This window comes from Heterocephalus glaber, unplaced genomic scaffold, assembly GCF_053883595.1.
Source record: "Heterocephalus glaber isolate CG9 unplaced genomic scaffold, H.glaber_assembly_v1.0 deba00001461, whole genome shotgun sequence".
Classification (NCBI taxonomy): domain Eukaryota; kingdom Metazoa; phylum Chordata; class Mammalia; order Rodentia; family Bathyergidae; genus Heterocephalus; species Heterocephalus glaber.
The window spans coordinates 13,097,073-13,120,045 of NW_028258308.1; the positions used below are offsets into that span (position 1 = coordinate 13,097,073).

General features: G+C 34.0%; 1 pseudogene; it reads right to left on the bottom strand.

Moving 5' to 3' along the window:
• Positions 1-319: 319 nt before the first annotated feature.
• The window catches only part of LOC101711428 (snRNA-activating protein complex subunit 1 pseudogene), a 36,767-nt pseudogene continuing 14,113 nt past the window's right edge, over positions 320-22,973 (bottom strand).

Here is a 22,973-nt window from a genome sequence, read left to right on the forward strand (position 1 = left end):
TAGATCACAGACCCGCCAATCAGCACAGCCACATGATTCAATTCCTTTTTTTTTTTTTACCTGAAAATAAGTTTATTTCTATTACATTTTGAATGTAATTATCTCCATTTATGCAGACTTTACAAAAGAAAATGTTAAAAAATTAAAATTCAGAGTAAACTCTTACTCTCTTTAACCATGTTAAAGTATTCTCATTTCAAATAAATTTCAGTTTTCCAGGAGAATTATTTTTAATACTGGCAGTCTTCCTGTGGTACACAAAATATAAATCTTTTCTTCTGTCACCTCAAAATTTACAACTCTACATCAAGTTCTTTGTTCAGTGTTTTCTTTTCCTCTTGGGTGCAGTGAACTCTCTTTCATTAAAACTATCATTTCTTCTTCCTCTTCTGTAATTACAGGCATACGCAAACATAAATATTTTTCTTCCTTCTGTACATTCCACACATTACCTTTGCTCCTGGAAGATACCTTCCTTCCTGCTGACTTCACATCTGGCTTGGCTCTTTTCTCCTTAGTTGCTTTGGTTTTTCCTTGACCAGATGCAGGGTCAGAGTCACAAGAGTTAAGTTTGACTTGACGATGCCTTCTTGACATGGATGCCTGAACAACAACTGAAAATGCTTTTGGTTTTATTTTTGCCAATGATTTGGGTGTTTCACATTGCTGTGATTCTTGTGCAGTTCCTTCTCTCCTTCTTCATCTTTAAGATCTGATTTTAAGGACAGATTCTGTCTGTCTCTGTGCCACTGCTGATATTCCAAAACTATGTTCTTAATATTATAAAAAAAAGTATCCTTTATCAAGCTGACAGCTTTGTCTGGTTTGAACTCATCAGCTGAAATTATATGCTTCATGTTCTGATAATGTTCATGAACATTTACCATTTCCTCTAATACATCAGAAGTGATAAGTTTCATTACATGATCACATGGGTCCTTAAATTCTTCTGTAACTTCAGCTTGTTGAATTTTTTTCTTCATTCTATATGAAAGCAATTTAGGCATTGCTGTGAAATGAAATGCTCTGTCTAGTCATAACTTCCTAAAAATATAAACTGCATCAAAATGTCGTGCATTTATCAAATCTTGCTTAAGGTGATGAAAAAAGTGGATAGGAAAAGCAGCTAGTGAACATTCTCTGAATAAGTCATTCTATATTTAAATTATGAAAATTCTTCTTTACTAAGGTCATCTTTGGTGAACATGCATATGGAACACACATATCTTCAGTTTTTAACTCAAGAATCATATCCACATACCTCTTATTCAAGTGTGCTTGTCACTAATTTTCTAGCCATGTTCCATCCATGTCTCTTACTATCACCCAAACTACTAGCCACTGCCCATGAATTGGTAGACAATTGAATATCGGGCCATTTATCCTTCTAAGCAAAACAAACATCCAGGTACACTACTCAAATTTCTGATCAATAGGAGAATTTCTCTTCACCAATGGCTTTCAGGTACTTTGGAACTATAGTGCTGTAGCTGGTCAATCTTTGGTGAGACACATAAATTGCATATATTTTGTTGTTCCTTGAATACAATGCAACTTACACAGATTAACTAACAAGGTAAAGCAGCATATCACTGGATTCTTGTTTTATGCTTTAAAACTTCAGCAGAAATCAAGCTTCATTAGTCAGAGTTCTCAAAGAAAATGTATATATACCTATATACTTATGTATAAACACTATGAAGAGAAAGAGAGAGGGAGGGAGAGAAAGGGAGAGAGAGGGAAAGAGAGGGCAGGGGAGGAGGAGAGGAAGAGAAGAGGGAAATAGAGGCAGAGGGAGAGGGAGAGGGACTTGAAAGAGTTACCTTGCAAAACTATGGGCCATAACATTAACATATTGAATGCGCAGGATTTGATGTCACAGTTGAAAATCTGAGGTCAGAATTCCTTCACCTTCAGGAAATCTGCCTTTGACTTTAAGGCTTTTATTTGATTGTATATGACTCACCTAAATTATGGAGTATAATCTACTTTACTAAAAGACTATTGATTTACATATTAATATTTACTCTAATGATTTAATTATTAACCACATCTATAAAAACCAATCTTCTCAGAAACATCTACACAGGTATATGGCCCAAATTGTGAGTATCATTGTTTACCCAAGTGACACATAAAATTAATCATTATACTTGACTACTATAAAATCTGATCGATGGGCCTAAATTAGGTGACAAAGACTTAGTTGGGGAGCTAGCACAGTGCCTTGCAAATAAAAAGCTTTCTGTTATTATATGTATTACTAGACTGTTAGTATCATTACAGGTAATACTGCTTTTTATACTACTTGTGTTATTACCAGGAAGCCATATTTTAATATTTTCCTACTCACTTTCTAAAGCTTACTAGAACATAATTATTTACCATTTGTAGAAGTCACATCAATCCATTCAAACTTCTTAGATCCAAATAAACTCGATTGTACATGCATTAAACCATCTCCTGCTACCTAACACCTAAGACATTAGTATCATTAGTTTTCCTAGAGCAGTTGCTTATGCCTCTTGTGTATCATCAAATCCTACATTCAGTGAAAAAGCTAACATAAGATACCTGAAGGTTAAGAGCTTGGGATTGAAATTCTGGAGTTAGCTATGTAACTCTTAAGCAAAATACCTCAATTTCCTCTCTATAAATTGTGGAAAATAAGTCCTATTTCAGAATTTTGTGTACTCTTTTGAGGATCAAATATTATTAGGTTGTTCAGACCCAAATGGGTGTTTATTCATTTTTCTACTAGCACAATGTGCCATATTAGAAGGCAATTATCTTAAGAGTAAAAAAGCACACCTTCTGTGTCATTCATTCATCTCTCCTCTTCTCATGACTTGCATAATGGAAGAAGAAATCATTTTAGGAAACAATTATTTAATTAATTATGAAGTCTAATATATAAAGTCTACTCTAATACATAATCTAATAATTAATGTCTGCTATATTTCTGAGTTTCATAGTAAAGACTGCAGTTGGTGGAAAAATAGATCACCAGGAATATAAACAGAGGAGTGGAGATGGGAACTGTCTAAGAAGCAAGCACAAAAGATTCAGAGGACAGAAATTGATGGGCATAGGAGACTAGGGTACTAATTCCTAAATCTCTAAAATTGACCATTTTAACCTGGACCATCCCTAAACATTATTTTGGAACTAATTTTCCAACAATTTTATTTAGCAAAAGATTTATTTCTACAATAAATTGTATGTAGCAACAGAGTCTAAGGTACAGTTTAAATGCAATTTATTTTTGCAAAATGCAGTCTCAGAACATAGAGTAAGGGGAAAATGGGATAAAATGGGGAAAGAAGGTAATAGACACAAGGCAATGGTATACTGAGCTTCCGAGAAAGAAACAGGTGTTGTACATTTATGAGGCATCTCTCAGGATAAAACTAAAAGTTTTATTCTCCTTCTCCCATAGAGGATGGGGAAAAAACACAGGTTTGGAAATAAAATTTACAACAGTAAGTCTATCCATTAATATTTCATCTTTATTTCTATAATGTTTGGCTGTTCGATGAAAAAAGATGTTACTGTATTTTTGAAATTATTTAAATAAACAGTTTTACGTGATCAAATAAATACACAGTTTTTTGCTTGTAAAAATTATTTTCTTAAACCTAATTCCAACCATCAATTTGACAGTAGATTCTCCACAAAATACTACCTCAATTTAGGCTCTGTATTCACTACTCCTTAACATTTATTATATTTCTTGGATGTTCTTTAACAGGTAAGGGCTGCAAAATTATACACAAGTATTCGCTGAAAAGATGATGTCCCTGTCCTAGTTTTCTTGACCAAAATGAAAATTGTCATGGAGATGCTATAAACAGCCTGACTTTCTTTATGTATTTATTTCTTTAACAAATGTTTATTGAGTACTGTGTGCCAAAATATCTATGCACTAATAATTCAGAACTGATTAAACTACAGTAATCCTTATCTTTTAAAACTTATGTTGTATCAAAGAAGAAACAACCATAACAAAATTAGTAAAATTCAATTGGATCTTTTCAATTTGCCCTTAGTGTTGTGAAGAAATAAAAAGTTTGATTCAATAAATAATAAAGTAAGTGAGTGGGGGAGATTTAGGCATTTATGGTCCTGTTTAAGGAGAAAAAAATTCTCTTAGAAAGTAATAGTTGAAAAATATAATGAAGGACAAGAGGAACCTTCCATGCCTAAACAGCAACAATCCAGGCAGAGAACATTAAGAGGAAGAATTCTGAAAATGAAAACAGGTAATCACTAAAAACATAGCAGAAGACAGAATGAGTCAAGGTATAAAATGAAATTTTTAAAAGCAGACTAAATTATAGAGCATATGTGAGCATATCAACTGTTGTGCTAAAGCTGCCTCCTATAGCACCTAATTGCTTATGAGACCTAATGGCCCATGTCTTTTTTCCACATCCATGTTCAATCAAGTTGAATTGATTGCTCAGAATTGACAATGATGGACATATTTAATCCATGAAATTTTCAAGGCTAAAAATCTCTGACTCTAACTTCCCAAACCTCTGTATACATGCAAACGTGAACAGACACACACACCAACCACACACCATTTTTAGTTACTTTTCTCATTGCTGAGTCAAAATACTCGATGGCCAAAGTTAAAAAACATGAGGTTTATTTGGCTCCCAGTTTGTAGAGGTTTCAGTCCATCATCTGCTGGCTCCAAGGTAGGGTGGCATGGCAGATAGGCATCACAGAGGATAAACAGTTCATAGAGGGCAGAAGGCAACAAAGCAAGCAAAGGTCCTTAGCAGCTTTTTTCTGCCCCTTTTATATTCTACCTAGGCTACTAGGATTAGGGTGGTGCCAAACAAATCAGTGGATTGATTTAGTAATCACCCATCCTTAATCTCAGCATCCTTTATCCTAGCATTGTACCATGAATCAGTCACACACTAAATTTAGCCATCTCTGAAAAAGCATCACCTGTGATTGCATGAGGCTTTGGAGGGACCTCTAGGCACAAGCCGTAACACACACATACACACACACACACACACACACAACTTGTTTACCATTGTACAAATAGAAAAAAACACTTAAACAGTCTCTAGCCTTCCTGTAAGTTTCCTTAATAAAGATGAATTCTTTATGCAAAACAATGACATATATGCTTATTTCACCCTGAATATTTTGAATTTTTTAGCCTACTTTCTTGAGAATCCACAGAAGAGGTGCTAAATATACAGTGGACCCTTGATTTACAAATTAAATTCGTTCCTGAGGGCTGGTTGTAACTCAAGTTGGCCAATTGCCTTTAATCTCTCCTGTATAATTTTGGGCCACACTTTCTTTCAGGCAGATCTCAGTGTCCTTAGACATTGGCCCAGGATGTCTCAATTAACCCCACACAGGAAAGAATGTTGTAATGTTCCTTCCAGCACTCTTACAGGATTAAATCTGTATCTGAGACCATCTAGAAGTCCAAGCAGCTGGTATTTGGGTGATAACTCAAGATTTTGTAAGTTAAAACTAAAATTCTGGTTATAACCCAAGTTGTTTGTGTGCGAGGCTGATCATAACTCGAAGGTCCACTGTATTTGCATGATTATGTATATTTCTCTGAGGGTGGTGAGTGCTAGGCAGAAAAAAATTGTCATTCACTGTCAATCCCTTCTGCTTTGAAGGACCAGACTGTGACAGTCATATGCTTGCTTTGTAGATAGAGGCGATAATTGCAGATGCAAGAATCAAGTAACCCAATCATCAATGAATACAGGTAGAAAAATACACATTGGATGTTTCTTCAAAAATGCAGAAGTAGGTCACTGAGAGAAATAAAAAGGAAAACTAGATATTTTATTATTGTTCTATTTAAATTTTTCATGTCTAAAAATTTTTTATGAATATATTTATCTCAGTTAATTTAACAGTCATACTTGAGATATTATATCATATGTAAATTGAATACAGGCTTATCACAAAGTTGAGTTTCAATACAACCTATGCTGTCAAACAGTTGAGTGTAATTTGGTAAAGTAACACACTCCTATAATCACAATTACTCTGGAGGCTGAGGCAGGAACAGCACAAGGTCAGCCTAGGCAATTTAGTGAGACACTTTTTCAAAAAAAAAAGAAAGAAGGAAGGAAGGAAGGAAAGAAGGAAGGAAGGAAGGAAAGAAAGAAAGAAAGAAAGAAAGAAAGAAAGAAAGAAGGAAAGAAAGGAAAGAAAGGGATTTAGTTTTTGCTGGTTTCATTTCCTAGTAGCACAAACAAAGAAACTAAAAAAAGTTGAGCATGTTACTGCATTTTGTAATTTCCCTTTACTTCAGTTTCACCATTTGAATTAAACACATTAGTATCTACTTCATGAAGTCCATAAAACTTCAAAGAAATTGTAGATATAAAAACATAGAATACGTTCTTTGGCATAAGATACAACAGACCATTATATAATTCCATTAGTTTAACTGCAGATGATTTACAAACTTCTGTGTATCTCAGTTATCTCCAATGTTAAGTAAGGATAGTAATATATTCCAGTATTTTGTGAAGATTAAAAAGATGTAATCACATGTTTTGTCAGGTGCTGTGTACTTAGTTGGTGAGCAATAAATAATGAACTCGACAATCATTACAGCCATCATTTAAAATTCATATGCAAATGAATTTTTGAGCAAAATCAAATATCAAATATACCAGATCAATGTTAAAACAAACAAACAAATGGAAAGCTGGCTAGCTTCATACATTAAGATTTGTCTTGATGCATTTCTTTTATATATTTGTTTTCTATATCATTAAAATTAAAGTTCACAAACTCAAGAAGGAATTTTCGTCTCTAGGAAAAGATGGCATATTGTAGATGAAGTTCTCTGCTCAAGATACAGTTCATTACTTCCTTCTCAGTAGAATTTTCCACTTGTTTCCATGTTGAATTTTTTTAGACAGTTAAAACTGTACATGGAATGTGATGACTTGTTTGAAGGTTTAGAACTTCTGAGTGGAAGGTTTGATGGACTCTACCTTTGACTCTTTAATAAATTTCTAACATCTTCTCTCACCAGGCCAATTTCATGGAAAATAAACTCCCTTTGGAAATTGTCAAACTTCAGTTTAGCAGTAAACAGAAAGCACATTTATGCTGATTAGTCAAATCTCCTTGTCAAAGATAATAACCAGAAAGATTATTTTGCCTTTACTTAGTAGAAAGTTCAACTTTCCCTTTACTCCTCTTTGTTTCTTTTCATTGTTAAACTACAAAGCTTCAAGATTCTGTCCATAAGGATTTATTTATAGCCTGAAAGTTATTAATTTCACATCACAAATTGTGTCTAAACTTACCATTAACACATTAGATAGACAAGCCATTTGTATGTTTTCAATTGAACTGAAAAGAATTCTTAATTCAGTGTCTGCATTTTTTTGTTGTTGTTCTTATCGTTCGGCAGAGATTCCTAGTGTTTTTCCCTTGCTTCACATAATTTTTCATGTGCTTTTCAATCTATTGGAAGCAGCTAAAAAAGTTGATATTGCCTGAGAAACACTGATGATGCAACAAGCTCCTTTCATTTGACAGACCTACCTGTGTTAATGTCACCTTTGTGCACCACAGAGATTGATGAGCTACTAGCTGCACAATGATCTAATAAAGACCTTCATACAGCTGCTAGAAAAGGTCACAGCTCTTTTCAGCACAAGTTAGAAATCTGATTCCTCAGTGTAAACAGCTCTTCTATTATATGCGCAGCAAGACTGTGTACTCTGCTGTTTCAAAAATAAATGTTCCAAACCAAGTTTTACATGAGAACAAGATACCTGAGCCAAATGATTGAAGTGGATTCCTACATATATCCAATATACTTTTGTTGTTTTCCTGTCTTCAGGGTAGCCTTGATATATAATTTTCTTAGTAATTTTCCCCTCAAAAGGTCCCCATACTCTGGGCTCATGAAATCTCCACATTCCTCTTCCCTATCAACATTTGCTTAAATTGTGTCCCCAGATGATTTGTTAATCTACTTTAAACTGAATTGTTATGAAGGACAAATATTTAATGTGTTACCTTTATCAGAAGCTTTTTGGAGATATTTGAAAAGACCTTTCATAATCATAACAAAAAAGGAAAAGAAACCAGATTTTACTTTTGTCAATTGCCACAATATGATAACTTCATTCCTACCACATTGAATTGCTGCCATCAATTTGTCTTTCTTATTTCACACTAGGATAGATATGGTTCTTTATTTGACTTTGTATGCTGCATGCTTTGAACAGGACCTGACACATAGTATTTAGGAAAATGTACCAAAGGAATGAATGAGTAATAAATGATGTTTTGGGTGGGCCAATGAGAAAAAATTGAGAAATAGACCTTAATGTGCAGTTTTTTGAGCACACAGCCTTCTAATTGAGGTCAGCCTAGGCTTTATAGATCTTGAAACAAAAAAATATTCAAAACAAACCAAACATTTTTGGTGAGAACACCACAAACCCAAAGTAGACATACACATGTTTTCTGTGAGCAAACTGGAAAACCAAAGCTATCATTACCAAAAATGAGAATGAAAGAGACTCAATACCCTAAAGCAAGCCCCAAAGATATAAGAGATGAAGTGTTGCTTCAAGAGTACAAAGAAGTGGCATGTTACTTCAAATCTGTATCAAATCACAAAAAAAGAATAATAGCAGTTTGGGATTTTTTTCAGTTGTTGCATACAATCTCTAAAATATAGATCAATAAATTTATTCAAAAATTCATTAATTTTTTGATTAAAATAGTATTTATTTCTTAATCAAATTATTTGTCTGTACAGATGTGACAAATTGATGTATACATGTTATAAAAAACCTTAAATAGAGTGAGAATCTGGTGTGGACCAGAGCAATGTGGCTGCAGGCAGGTCCAGCCAGGGTCCTGCCATGATACCTAGGCCCACAGGCACCAGCCAAAGGCCATGTGGAAAAGAGCTGCACAGGCATACAAGCAACAGCCAGAGGCTGACCAAGATTCTATCTGTAAGTGTGCACAGACCCTAGCTAGAAGCTAGCTCAGACAGCTGGGTGATACCCCCACCCACAGCCAAAGACCCTCCCAGACAACAGCTACATAGAGGGGCAGGCCCTAGCCAGAGGCATGCCTAGACACCATTCCAAGTGCGCACAGGGCCCAGCCAGAATACTGCCCCAACAACAGGTCAGCTCAGGGATCCAGAAGGCCACCATTCTGAACACAGGAATTGGTGCAGTGGTCAGCATCAGAGAAAAAGCTACTCCATTGCTTGCAGAGAATTGAAGACCACAGAGAAAGCAAAAAGTGATCTAAACAAAGATGCAGCAGGGTGCATTAGTTTAAATGAGAAGACACACAAACAAGTCTCAAAACCACTCTCAGATCAAACCCAAGGGCAACAAGGTGGAACAGTCTGATACTCAACCACCTGAACTCCTTGAACTGGCAACAAAAGAGGATATGGAAAAAATGAAATCAGAAAAATATTCTCAGATAACAACAGGGGTTGTGTCCATAGTGCAAGACATGATTGATAAATCTAGGGCAGACACAGACAAAATAACAGAGGATCTGAGGAACATGATAGAATCCCAATATAGGAAACAAATGAAATTCTTGAAACAGATGCAAACAGATTTCCAGGAGATTAAAAACTCCATTGAAAGCTTACACAGCAGAATGAGCCAATGTGAGGACAGAATTTTAGATATTGAAGATGGGACTGCAATTAGTTACCAGGAAAAGAAAAATTTCTTTAAAATAGCAAGAGACTGCAAGAAATCAGTCCAGCAGCTGCTAGATGATTCAAAGAAGAATAACATAAGACTGATCAGAGTCAATGAAGAAACAAGACAGAATGCAAATGACAAAAAAACCCCAAAAAACCAAAAACCAAAAAACAACAACAAAAAACTGTTCTCAGAAGTAATGCCAGAACCTTCCCAGGCAGGGGAAAAGAACTTGATGTACAGATAAGTGAGGCATATAGGACTCCAATTAGCCATGATAAAAACAAGATCTACACCTAGGCATATAATAGCTAAGATTCCAGAAACCTAGGAGAAAAAATTCTACAAGCAGTTAGAGAAAAGAAACAAATCACATACAAAGGAAGGCACATCAGAATCACAGCAGACTTCTCAACCCAAATCCTCAAGGCAAGAGGAGCTTCAAGTAACATGTCTCAAACCCTAAAGGAAAACAACCTCCAATGCAGATTGATATACCCTGAAAAACTATCTTTCAAAATTGACGGAGAAATAAGATACTTTCATGACAAAGAGGACCTTAGGAACTTCATGAATACAAAAACGGGACTTCAAAAACTTTTAGACAATATCTTAGAAAAAAGCAATGAGGATCACAAGCCCAGGAAGCACAGCAGAATGAATCCATGGGCAAGAAATTAAATGCAAAGGGGGAGAATCCAACAAAAAGAAAAGTCAAGACAATGATAAGTCAATACATATCAGTTATAACCATCAATGTTAATGGTCTCAATTCACCAATCAAAAGAAATAGACTGGCAGAATGGGTCAAGAAGGAAGTTCCAACAATATGCTGCATACAAGAAACACACTTAATTCAAAATGAAACTCATAGACTGAAAGTTAAAGGATGGAAAACAATACTCCACATTCCAGGAACCCGAAAAAAGTAGTATTAGCTATCCTTTTTGCAGATCAAGTGGATTTCAAACCAACACTGATTAAGAGAGACAAAGAAGGACACTACATCCTTGTAAAGGTAACAATCCAAGAAGAAGAGATGACAATCCTAAACATGTATGCATCAAACACTAGTGCACCCAACTATATAAAAAAATACTAATGGTCATGAAAAATCAAATAAGTATTAATACAATAATAGTGAGGGACTTCATTACCCCACTGTCACAATTAGATAGATCAACTAAACAAAAATAAAAAGGGAAATTCAAGAATTCAATCAAACTCTTGAACAAATGAACTTAACAGATGTTTACAGTGTTCCACCTCACAAAATCAGCATGCAAAATCTTTTCAGCTACCAACGAGTTGTTCTCCAAAGTAGATGACATACTAGCTCATAGAACATGTTTAAGTAAGTGCAAAGGATTTGAAGTTATCCCCTGTATATTATCAGACCATAGTGTGATGAAATTGGAGATCAGTAGCAAAAGAAACCTCAAAAATATCATAAACACATGGAAATTGAAGAACATATTTCTGAATAAACAATAGGTCAGAGAAAATTAAAGAAGAAATCAGTTTCTACAATTAAATGACAATGTCAGTATAACATATCAGCATCTATGGGACACAGTGAAAGCAGTCTTATGAGGGAAATTCATAGCAGTGAATAGTCGTATTAGGAAAACAAACAGAGCTCAATTAAACAACCTGATGATAAAACTCAACTTTCTAGAAAAAGAAGAGCAAGGCAAATCCAAAGGTTATACAAGGGAGGAAAATATAAAGATCAGAGCAGAAATCAATGCAATGCAGACTAAGAGAACGATACAAAAAAAATCAATGAAGTAAAGAGTTTGTTCTTCAAAAGAATAAACAAAATTGACAAATGCTTAGCCAACCTTATCAAAAAAAGAAGAAAGAAAGAAAGAAAGAAGGAAAGAAAAGAAGAGAGAGAAAGAAAGGTAAAGCAAGCAAGCAGGCAAGCAGCAAGCAAGAAAGCAAGCAAGCAAGAAAGCAAGCAAGCAAGCAAGAAAGAAAAGACCCAAATCCATCCAATTAGGAATGAAAAGGGTGAAATTACAATGGACCCAGCAGAAATCGAGAGGATCATCAATACCTACCTTGAGAACCTCTACGCCAATAAGAGAGAAAACACAGAAGAAATGGACAGATTGCTAGATATGTACAAATTACCAAAGTTTAACGAAGAAGACCTAAAAATTCTAAACAACCCAATACCAATCTATGAAATTGAAAATGTAATTAAAAACTTACCAACTAAGAATAGCCCTGGTCCTGATGCCTTCACTGCTCAATTCTACAAAACATTTAGAGAAGAACTATTGCCACTACTATTTAAACTCTTCCCTGAAATTGAAAGGGAAGCAATACTCCCAAAATCATTCCTGGAAGCAAGCATCACCTTGATCCTCAAAGCAGAGAAAGACCCAACTAAAAAAGAGAACTATAGGCCAATCTCCCTAATGAACATAGATGCAAAAATCCTCAAGAAGATACTGGCACACAGAATGCAGAAGATCACCAAGAAGATCATACACCCTGACCAAGTGCCATTCATCCCAGGGATGCAGGGATGTTTCAACATATGCAAATCAATGAATGTAACATACTATATTAATAGAGCCAAGGACAAAAACCATATGATAATCTCAATAGATGCAGAAAAAGCATTCAACATAATCCAACACACATTAATGATAAAAACCCTACAAAAATTTGGAATACATGGTCTCTATCTCAACCTCATAAAACCTATTTATGAAAAACCAACAGCCAATATCATACTAAATAGTAAAAAGTGAAATCCTTCACATTAAAATCAGGAACAAGACAAAAATATCCTCATCTACACTCCTGTTCAATATAATTTTGGAAACATTAGCCATAGCAATTAGATAAGAGAAAGAAATAAAAGGGATAAATACAGTCAAATTGTCATTATTTGCAGATGACATGATACTCTATATAGAAGACCCAAAGAACTCCCCCAAAAGTCTTCTAGACTTAATAATCAAATTCAGCACAGTAACTGAATACAATGTTAACACACAAAAATCAATAGCTTTCCTGTTCATGAACAACAGACTCACTGAAAGAGGAACTGGAGAAACACCTCCCTTCATAATGACATCCAAAAAAATGAAACACCTAGGAATTAACCTAACAAAAGATATCAAAGACCTCTACTCTGAAAAATAAAGCACTCTGAAAAAAGGCAATGGAGAGGTTATCAGAAAATGGAAAGACATTCTTTGTTTCTAGGTAGGATGAACCAACATAGTGAAAATGGCCATACTTCCAACATTACTATATAGATTCAATTCAATCCCAATTGAAATTCCAGAAGCATATTTCACACATCTTCAGAAAACAATACAAAAATTCACTTGGAACACGAAGAGACTTAGAAGAGCAAAAGCAATTCTAGGCAACAGAGATAAGGTAGGGGGTATCACAATCCCCAACTTGAAACTATAGTACCAAGCTACTGTGATAAAAACAGCAGGTGGAACAGACCAAAAGATTCAGAAACATCTCCAGACACACTCAGCCAGCTCATTTTTGACAAAGGAGATAGACACACTCACTGGAGGAAAGATAGCCTATTTAATAAATGGTGCTGGAAAAACTGGGCTTCAACTTGCCAAAGATTAACACTAAACCTATATCTCTCACCATGCACTAAACTAAAATCAAAATTGATTAAAGATCTAAATATTAAAACAGAAACACTCTGCTGGCTGGAAGACATAGGCGTAGGAAAAGATTTCCTGAACAAAACCTCAGTTGCATGTGAACTAGCACAAAAATTCAACAAGTGGTATCTCTTCTTATTAAAAAGATTCTGCACAGCAAGAGAAATCGCCAACAGTGTGAAGAGACAACCCACAATGTAGGAAAAATTTTTCACTAGCTGTCCCTCAGACAAAGTTCTACTCTCTAGAATACATAAAGAACTTAAAAAAAATCAGACCTTCCAAATTTAAAGACCCAATCCAAAAATGGGCATCTGAAATGAACAGACATTTCTCAGACAAAGAAGTAGAAATATATATATTTATATATGTATATATAAAATGGAGTACTACTCAGCCATTAAGAATGAGAAATTAGAGACATTTATAGCTAAATGGATCCACATTGAAGTGATACTCTTTAAGTGAAATAAATAGGACACACATGTGTAAATACCGATTAGTTTCTCTGGTGTGAGAAATTGAAAGTGTAAATAAAGATCAAAAGGTATAATAGATAATGTGAAATAGGAAGAAAAGTTGCAAACAGAAGGTGAAGTGGGAGGGGTAGGAAAGAAGGGAATGAAATTAATATGAGAAAATAAAAAAATGGAAACAAAGTCTTTGAAAATCAGGAGAGGTGGAGGGATTGAAGAGAGGACAGTGTAATGGGAAAAAATGAGAATCAAGATATATTATGTAAAGGTACAAATTCATAATGATGAATGTCATATTGTATACTTAAAATGTACTAAAATAATTCATTAAAAAACCTTAAATAGGTACACTGTCTTTCACAAGTTGATGTAAACCTAATTTATAATTAAGATTTAGCTATCAACCTCAAAGAATGGCCTTTAAATGTCACTTATAAAGTAAATCAAAGAGCTCTACCTACACAATAAAATCGCCATCTACTTAGCATTTTCAGGTATTATATTCCTTACTCTGTGGCATTTAACATTATACTAGGATGTTTGGGAGGGGGTATGTGTCTCTGTGTATTATGACTACAACAGTAGCTTTTAGCTTCTGTTTTGTCTGTATTTTACCTAAAGGCAAATCCCAAGAAAATACAAATGAAAATGTTACCTAATTTTTATGAATATTCCTCAAGAAATATTTTTAGACAATTATTGATAAAGGTGGAATATAATAAGAAGTTATATAATACAGTATTGAAAAGGTCAATTTTCCTCTCAAGTTTGGGAGAGAGAGAGAAAGAGAGAGAGAGAGAGAAAGAGACTCTTGGATTATAGGATATGATAAATCAATAGCACGATCTAATGAAATAATATCACAAAGTAGAAAAAATATTGAAAACAGATGTAAAATGTCTATTAAACCAGGATTCATTTTCAAAGAGCTACTATATAGCATATATCAGCCATGTGAGGATAATTACTGAACAGGTTTTGAAAATATGTAGTGGGAGTAGTTATTCACCAAGTTAAGACTTATTTTTGGATTTGAAAAAGATCTATAAGTAAGATAATAACATGGTGTCAGGCTGCACAAGAAGACTAAATGAATGATGAAGTCTAAATTGTTCTGAATGCCTGCAAATTGATCAAATTGCATTCAAAATAATACCTCAATTTTTTATTAGTACAGTGACTGTGCTTCAAACTCTTTCATATGGAACAAAATATACTGAATAAAATTAGGAAAACCTCTTGTCATAGAAAGGAAACAAATTATAGAAAAGTAAAAATAATAGAATGAACTACTAAAAGAGATAACCACAGAGAAAACTGCACTTCAACAATGTTTATTCAAAAAAATCTCTCAGTTAATGAAACTAAAGATTTCCCTTCCTTACAGTCTATCAGTTATTTTTATATTTTGAAAGCCTGAAGGGATAGAGTTAAGTTTTAACATTTCATGTCCTAAAGATAAAAGACTTTAAAAAATTTATACCTTCAGTTGCTGTAAATAAAAATAAACTGGTTTATCATAGTATAGGTTGTTGTGGCTTGTGCTCGGATGTCCCCCCAAAGCCTCATATGAATGAGGTGGGCTAATTTGGAGGTGGCTGAATCCAGAGTGTATGTTGCCAGGATTAAGGGCGCATGATTGTGAAACCAGTATGCATGAGTGAATGGTTTGGCACCACCCTAATCCCAGTAGTCTGAATAAGATAAAAGGGACAGAAAGATGCTCTTAAACTCTCTTGTTTTTGCTGTCTTCCACTGCCACGAACTGTAGCCCCTCTGAAATGTGCCACTATGCCTTGAAGATGGAGGCCTCTACAAAGTGTAAGCCAAACAAACCTTTTCCCCTTTAACTTTAGATGTCAGGAGTATTTTGTCTCAGTAACGAGAGAAAAGTAGCTAACACATAGGTAGAATGACTATTGTAAGGAGATTCCCTGGGAACAATAAAATGGAGCAAAGTTTAAATTTTATTTTAGATCACGATTGGAATTCTATATCAACATATTTTCCATTAAATGCAAATTTTTACTCTATGTTATTTTGATGTCTGTACAAATAGAAACCAGAAAGCCTTTTTCCAATACATTAAACGCTGCTGGAAATTGGTGATAGGCTTTCACACTTCAACAGCACTGATTTAATCTTCAAAATTCTACTGAAAAAGGAAGAACTTCTGAACATCGAATGTATAAGAAAGTGGAAAAGAAATGGAAGAAATTAGAAGATGGAAATGGATATTTTATTTCTGTCTTTCCCAACTGAAATGTTGGCTCTAACACCTTTATATTGATGTGTCTGAAGCATCCAATAAAGTGGCTTCAGGATCAGCTTTCACTACAACTTCATTTAGCCTGGTTAAGGCAACGAAACCAATGTTCCCCTGGTAGTGGCAGGAGTAATATATCATTTCTATCACTGGTCACCTTCACTGTTGGATCTTCAAATACTGGTAAGAGTGAGTATTTTGAGGTTAGAGTGACATTTGTTTTGCAAGTTCACTTGTTTTCATACCTGCTATCAGTTTGTACAGAGAGAAGGATAACACTGAATTGTGGAGGTTTTGGAATGACCCGTGTCAGAACTTTTCTGACATGAATTACTAAACATTATTCATAATGTTCAGACCCTTCAAAATTCAACAAGCATAATTTAATTTCAGAGCAATGGATCAAAATTAGTATGACAATTGGGGCATTGTTATTGATTACAATAATAAAGGCAAAATTATATGAATACTGACAGGGAAGTTCATTAAATAATATATCTTTAGAAATCCAAACATACATTCCTAAACTGTCTTTTCCAATGGGCAATTAAAACCCTTTATGGCATGTGTTCCAATAATATTTAATTGAGCTCAAGTTCTTTTTCCTTTCTTTTTTTATTACGGTTTAATAATCTGCCTAGAAAGTTACTTGGTCAAAGTTAGAGTGGATGCACTGACATTTCAGAATCCAATCTCTTACACTCTAGCTTCAGGTTCAAACCTTTGATCAATTATACAACAGGAGCCTTGAAGATCAAAGGATTCCTAACTGCTAGTGAGCAAACATAGGTAAGTGGGATAACACTGGGCTGAAGTCATTTATAACATGGGATTTCAGAAGAAAAAATATGATTGTGGAAGGTATTTATTTTACTATTTTTTCTTGTAGAAAATAATAGGGGTGTGAACTGATATAACCTTACCAAAACAGGTACAAATTTTAAATCAAACATAAGACTAAGGTGGGTGTTTTAAAAAAATATTTTATATCAAGAAAATCATAAGATCAGAAATCTTTTTTTTTTTTTTTTTTGTACTGGGGATCGAACTCGGGTCCTTGTGTAGCAGGCAGCGAAACCACTGAGCTAAATCCCCGGCCCTTGAAATCTTTTTTTTTTGAGGTACTGGGGATCAAAGTTAGGACCTTGTGCTTGTGAGGCAGGTGTGGTACCCCTGAGCTAAATCCCTTGCCCTATAATCTTTTAGTTTTAAAATGCGATATTATTCATTAATTTTCTTCTTAGATCAGGTTTGCAGCCAGTGTAGAAGACTGTGAAGGACTCATGATTAGTGATATCAAATTAATAATCAAAAAATTTCAGGAAGAAATACTCACATAATTCAGTAAATCAGAATTTAATAAACAAAGTGTGATATAAAATATATTAGTCAAATATGGAAAGTATTTTGTGACTTTTCAAATATGCTAATTACCAGGTTAGGGACAAAGTCTAAACTCATTTTTCAAGGGAAAACTATGTTGGTAAAATTGTTTCATGCACCACAAGAATAACAAATTTTATGTGGGTCACTGCAGCAAATTTTCTTAATTGGTATGGAGAACTTAAGTGCTCTAGGATTATTTCTTACTTATTAAAATTCTCTTCATACACTGATGAAATTACAAGATAAAATCAATTAAAATTCATTCTAAGAAACATTTGTAAAATGTAGAAAATTTAAGAACATGATTATATCTTAATCGTCTTGCTTATTTGTCCAATCCTCTTTGATAAATTATTAATTAATAATAATTAATATAATTAATTTTTTTCTTCGGAGGCCTTTAACATTGAATAGTAATAAACATCTAGTTCTTCTGACCTATTCTATGAGATTACTAAAGCATGTTTCTTATTGCCCCCATCTCAAGAAGGTATCTGAACCACAAGCAAATCCTATTTATTTTATTAAAATGTGGTGGGTACTTCTAACGCCTTCAATGAATAATAGATAATATTTTTGATATTTTATCCTATAGTGATATTTTTCTATGTGGCTTTGGCATGCAATATCTGCCTTCCAGGTGAATATGTAAACCCTCTGCTGAAATTAAAAAGAGATTTGAACAGATCAAAATACATATAAGTGAAAATCTGGCAATGTCAATGAGAAAAAAGAATTTAGGAAATTTTCTGACACTACAAACTTCAGTGTTCATCTTTAAATTGGTAAGTGGTAGCATAAATTAATTAAATATCCCTCAACCCAAGAAAACTGTAGGGGTACAGTTCTTTATGAATTTAATTTGTCTTACAGTTTAGGGGGAGACACCTGTGTTTGTGTGTGTGTCAGGAAGATGGCCATGGTCCTGTCACCCAAGGTGTAGCCTGTGAAAAAGAAGCAAAACTTTGTCTGTGAACAGAATTGTTTGAAGTGTTCATGGACCGAGATATTACTGTATTCTATTCTATAAGGATACTGTTCGCTTTTTGGAGAAAATCATGCAATGGTGAAATAATATGGAAGAAGCTTGAGAACACTCTCTTATTGCTAAATTTCCACTACTACCACCTACAAAGACAGAGTGTGAGTGACAGCAAGAGCATTAAGGAGAAATTATTTTTCTCGTTTCATTTTAAGCAATTTTCAGAATTTCTTTATACATTTAATTGAAATAATATATTCAGGAATAAAGGAGGAGTGAACTTGATTGACCTCATAATTTTACTACTGCAAAGTATGACCATTAGAAATAGTTAAGAAAGTGTTTTCCCTTCTCAATGTCTATGAACAATAAGGTAAAGGTGGCTGAAATGAAGTTTCTTTCCAGGTTGAAGGAAAAAGAGAATCATCTATGATTTGAAGATCAAAACATCTCTGATTGATTTTATAGCTGGATTTGCTTACCATGTTCCTTGTGATGAAAGTGCCTTTCAGGCAACCCTGAACCTGGTCTGCAGGTCTTAGTCCACATGCTAAGTCCACTGGGTATTCAGGACACTAAGCTCCCTGTGCTGTACCACTCACTTCGATATATTCTTTTTTCTTAAAATTAAATTTTTTATTCATTAGTACACGTTTGCAGTATGTAATGATTCCATTCCTTGACATGTGTTGGTGCATGTACATAACACATCCTACTTCCTTTTACATCCTCTTCCCTTCTTCCCTCTTTCTTCTATCTTGTATATGTTTGTTATTATTTAGTTTATTCACACACGTGTGTTTACATAATATTTACATTTCTTGTGGGAAGTTGATAAACATACAAGACATATTAATTCTATTTTTTATCACCCTTTCCTTTGCTCCCTCCCCTCTGTGATCCTTTTCTTTTTTCTTTTTATATATGTTTGCAGTACATAATGAATGGATAAGAAAATATGGTCGTTACACACTTTGGAGTACTACTCTGCCCTAAAGAAGGATAAGCTTGAGTTATTTGTAGGAAAACAGATGCAACTGGCAATCATAATGTTAGGTGAAATGAATATTACACATAAGTTTAAACATCCCTTTGTTTCTCTTATATAAGAAACCAAGAGTAAAATTAAAAACCAAACTAAAAAATAAAGAACAGGAAGTAGAGAGATTATTCTCAGAAAGAGAAGCAAGAGATAGAAGGAGGAGAGGAGGAGGGACGGGATACAGGATTTTAAAAGGAATTTGGGCTGTATTGCATACATGTACCAACTCCATAGCAGAATGTAGACATTATGTACTATAAATGTGTGCTTCGAGTATATTCTCATCCTTACTCTATGCAATTCCATTGCCACTGGCTTGGCTGTGGCTCTCTTTCTGCCTGCTTATTATGCTCTGGTTTGCTTTCTATTTTTTAAAATCTTCTATCCTCTTTATGATGAAAATTAGATCATATCCATTTGTATCTACATAAAAAGAAGACTATGACTGAAAAATGGGATTTCTTTTTACATACATGAATATAATTACATCTAAATTTATTTATTTGTTGGTAGGAAATTGATATTATATTATTAACTTCAACAGATGATTTTATGGCTGATGAAATTTAGTGCCAAACCTTTAGCTTGATGCCTCTGGCTAGACTTTTATATCATACAATATATTTTCACCAAAGTAGAGATTCATGTTTTAATTAAAATTTGTTATTATAGTGACCTATTAAAAACCCCAATTTTTGCTAATTTTTATATTCATTATAGTTTATATATCTAAAAACTCTACTGAGATAACAATTATCTTTTTTCTTAAATTTTTTATGTCTTTAATGTTGTTAAGAACACTTAACCCGAAGCCTAAGCTATTTAAATGTGAGAGTATTACTATCCCTTAAAGACTCTACCTGAAAGTCTGTACAATAAATATACAGAAATTCCATTCCTAGATCATATGGTGGCTGTATATTTAATCATTCCATTCTGCTTCTCAGTGACAACTAGCTCATATCAATATCTGTGTACAATGGAAAGAAAACTGAAGCACCATTCTCTTCTTTTTCAGATGGATTGAGAGTATGAGTATGTAGTAAGATTCCTTAATAAGATCCTTTCCAAAATATTTCTGTGCAGGGTGTTATCTACTACACTTGTTCAAAAATACAAAATTTCAACATTTAGATGTTCTTAGAGTATGGAAGTAACTCCTGTCAACTTTATTGCAGAACAGTCCCATAATTACAGTGTACTTCATTTTTACCTCCAAAAAATGACTTAAGCTTTAATTCAGGGTCCTACATTGCTTCTACATTTCAAATGAAGAAAATAATTTGCCTAAGAATGCTAACCATAGAGTGACATTTTGGGACCTCCTCTGGCTGTTGCTATTTATTGTCACATTCAGCTAGATTAAAGTTGTAGATAAAACTTTCCTTGACAAAAACTGCCATCAGTTATTCAGGCAGACAACAGAACGTTGACAAAGAAAGGTTCAAGGCCAATTTTGAAATAGTTCTCTGGCACTGGTTCATGAACAAGAGATGCTAATCAAGTTATATGGGTGAGTTCATGCAGGTGTACAAGCAAGCGAAAAGAAAGTTCAGAAAGAAAAATACCTGATGAGACCTGAGACAATAAATGTAATGGCATTTGAGTCACGGACTAGGACAGTGGAATGACTCATCTGCCTGTATCAGAAATGTCTGGTGAGCTATTTAAAACTATAAATGATTACAGCTCATCCCAAAACATTAGCAAAAAGATCTCATGGGGAAGGTCCCAAGAATCTACTTTTTCAGAAATTATCTAGGTAACATTTATATAACTGAAGATTGGAGAACCTTTGACAGTGTGTGATATTCTCTACTTTCTAGTTATTGTCAGAGGACTGCTAGGGAATAAAGCTTTCCATAAAATTATGCAGTTTAGGGAACATGTCTCATGTCAGGATATTTTATGAATTTTGCATCATTCACAAATATTTATTAAAATGCTGCTAATAGTAATTTTGTTCCGACAACTTTAATGTCACCCAAATGTGAAGAAAACAAAACACAAGGTCTCCCTTTATCATAATAGATGATAAGTTAAATAAATTTGAAAAGTAAAGTATAAAAAAAAACACTGCTCTTTAGAGTTAGTGGCATGAAACATGCTTATATGCAATAGGAAAAAGGGAGGTTATACAGCAATCTGTTAAAGCTGCAATGAGCAAACAGAGGAAAATATAAAATAAACACTGGAAGATCCAAAAAATTTTCTTTCTGTAAGATAAGGGTGAGAGGAGATTATTGAAGATATTAAAAAACATGCAAGAATTGTTGATCATGAAAAAAATATGGGTAGTCCATGTACAACAATGTCATTACAGTGCGTCAATACCTCTGGGACATCAGCCAAAATGGAGGTAATTTTTGGAAAACAGCTCCTTCCTGAACTTAATCCAAAAAGCATCCATTCATAACCAAGTGCTTCTTTCAGGAAGGGAAAAGGCTGTGCTGTTGATACCTTTTCATTATTAAAATAAATAGCACACACCACTAAAAACTCCTTTCAGTTGGAACAAATTTTAAACATACTTAAATAATTTTTTAGAATATTTGCAGTTCTCAAAAAGTACCTTTATTTTTTTCATGCAGTGAGTTTTTAAATAGAGAAAAAACATAAATAAAACAAGGGAGATTCTGAAACACTAAGCTCTATTGAATTTATGGGTGAGCTTATTTAAAATTCAATCCAGCTTCTGTGTTTTTCTAATCCTACAGCAGTGTTAAAACCCAAACACTGGACACAACAAGGAAATGAGATTGATTATTCATATCCAGTTTAAATCTTTTTTGTCCTTAGAGAAATCATTCTGAAGAATAAGAATATCAGATAGTGGGAAGAACATAACTTGGGCATGAGTTTTTACTTTGGTGATTTCTTTTGATAGCAAAGTTGAACATGAGTTAATATCAATGTTCTATTTCAAAGAATTGTAGAATTGATTCATCTATATTGGAATATTGAAGTATTTAAGCATTTGTTGATGTTATTATATCATTAATGCATTTATATAAGACATTAATTGAATTCTGTTTAAGGTTCATAGACTGTACAGATAAGCATGTGGTCTAGGAAAAGAGTCAATTATAGGTCAACATGGTACAATATATCTAATGTATACCAATATCCAAATATACCTATAACTTTAAAATTATGTTATTTTAGTACATATTTGCCATATATGATGATTACGTCCATCATAGAGAATTTGTAGCTGTACATAATATGTCTTTTGTGTGTGTGTGTGGAAGTGAGGATCAAACTCAGAACTTGGGCTTGCTTGCAAGGCAGGCAGAGTGCCACTGAGCTAAATCCCTGGTCCCTGTACATAATATGTCTTAATTCTTCTTTTTCCCCATTTCCCTCCCCTCCCTTCAATCTCTTTTATCATCTCCATTTACTTTACATAATTATATGTCTGTAGGGTTGCAAGTGTT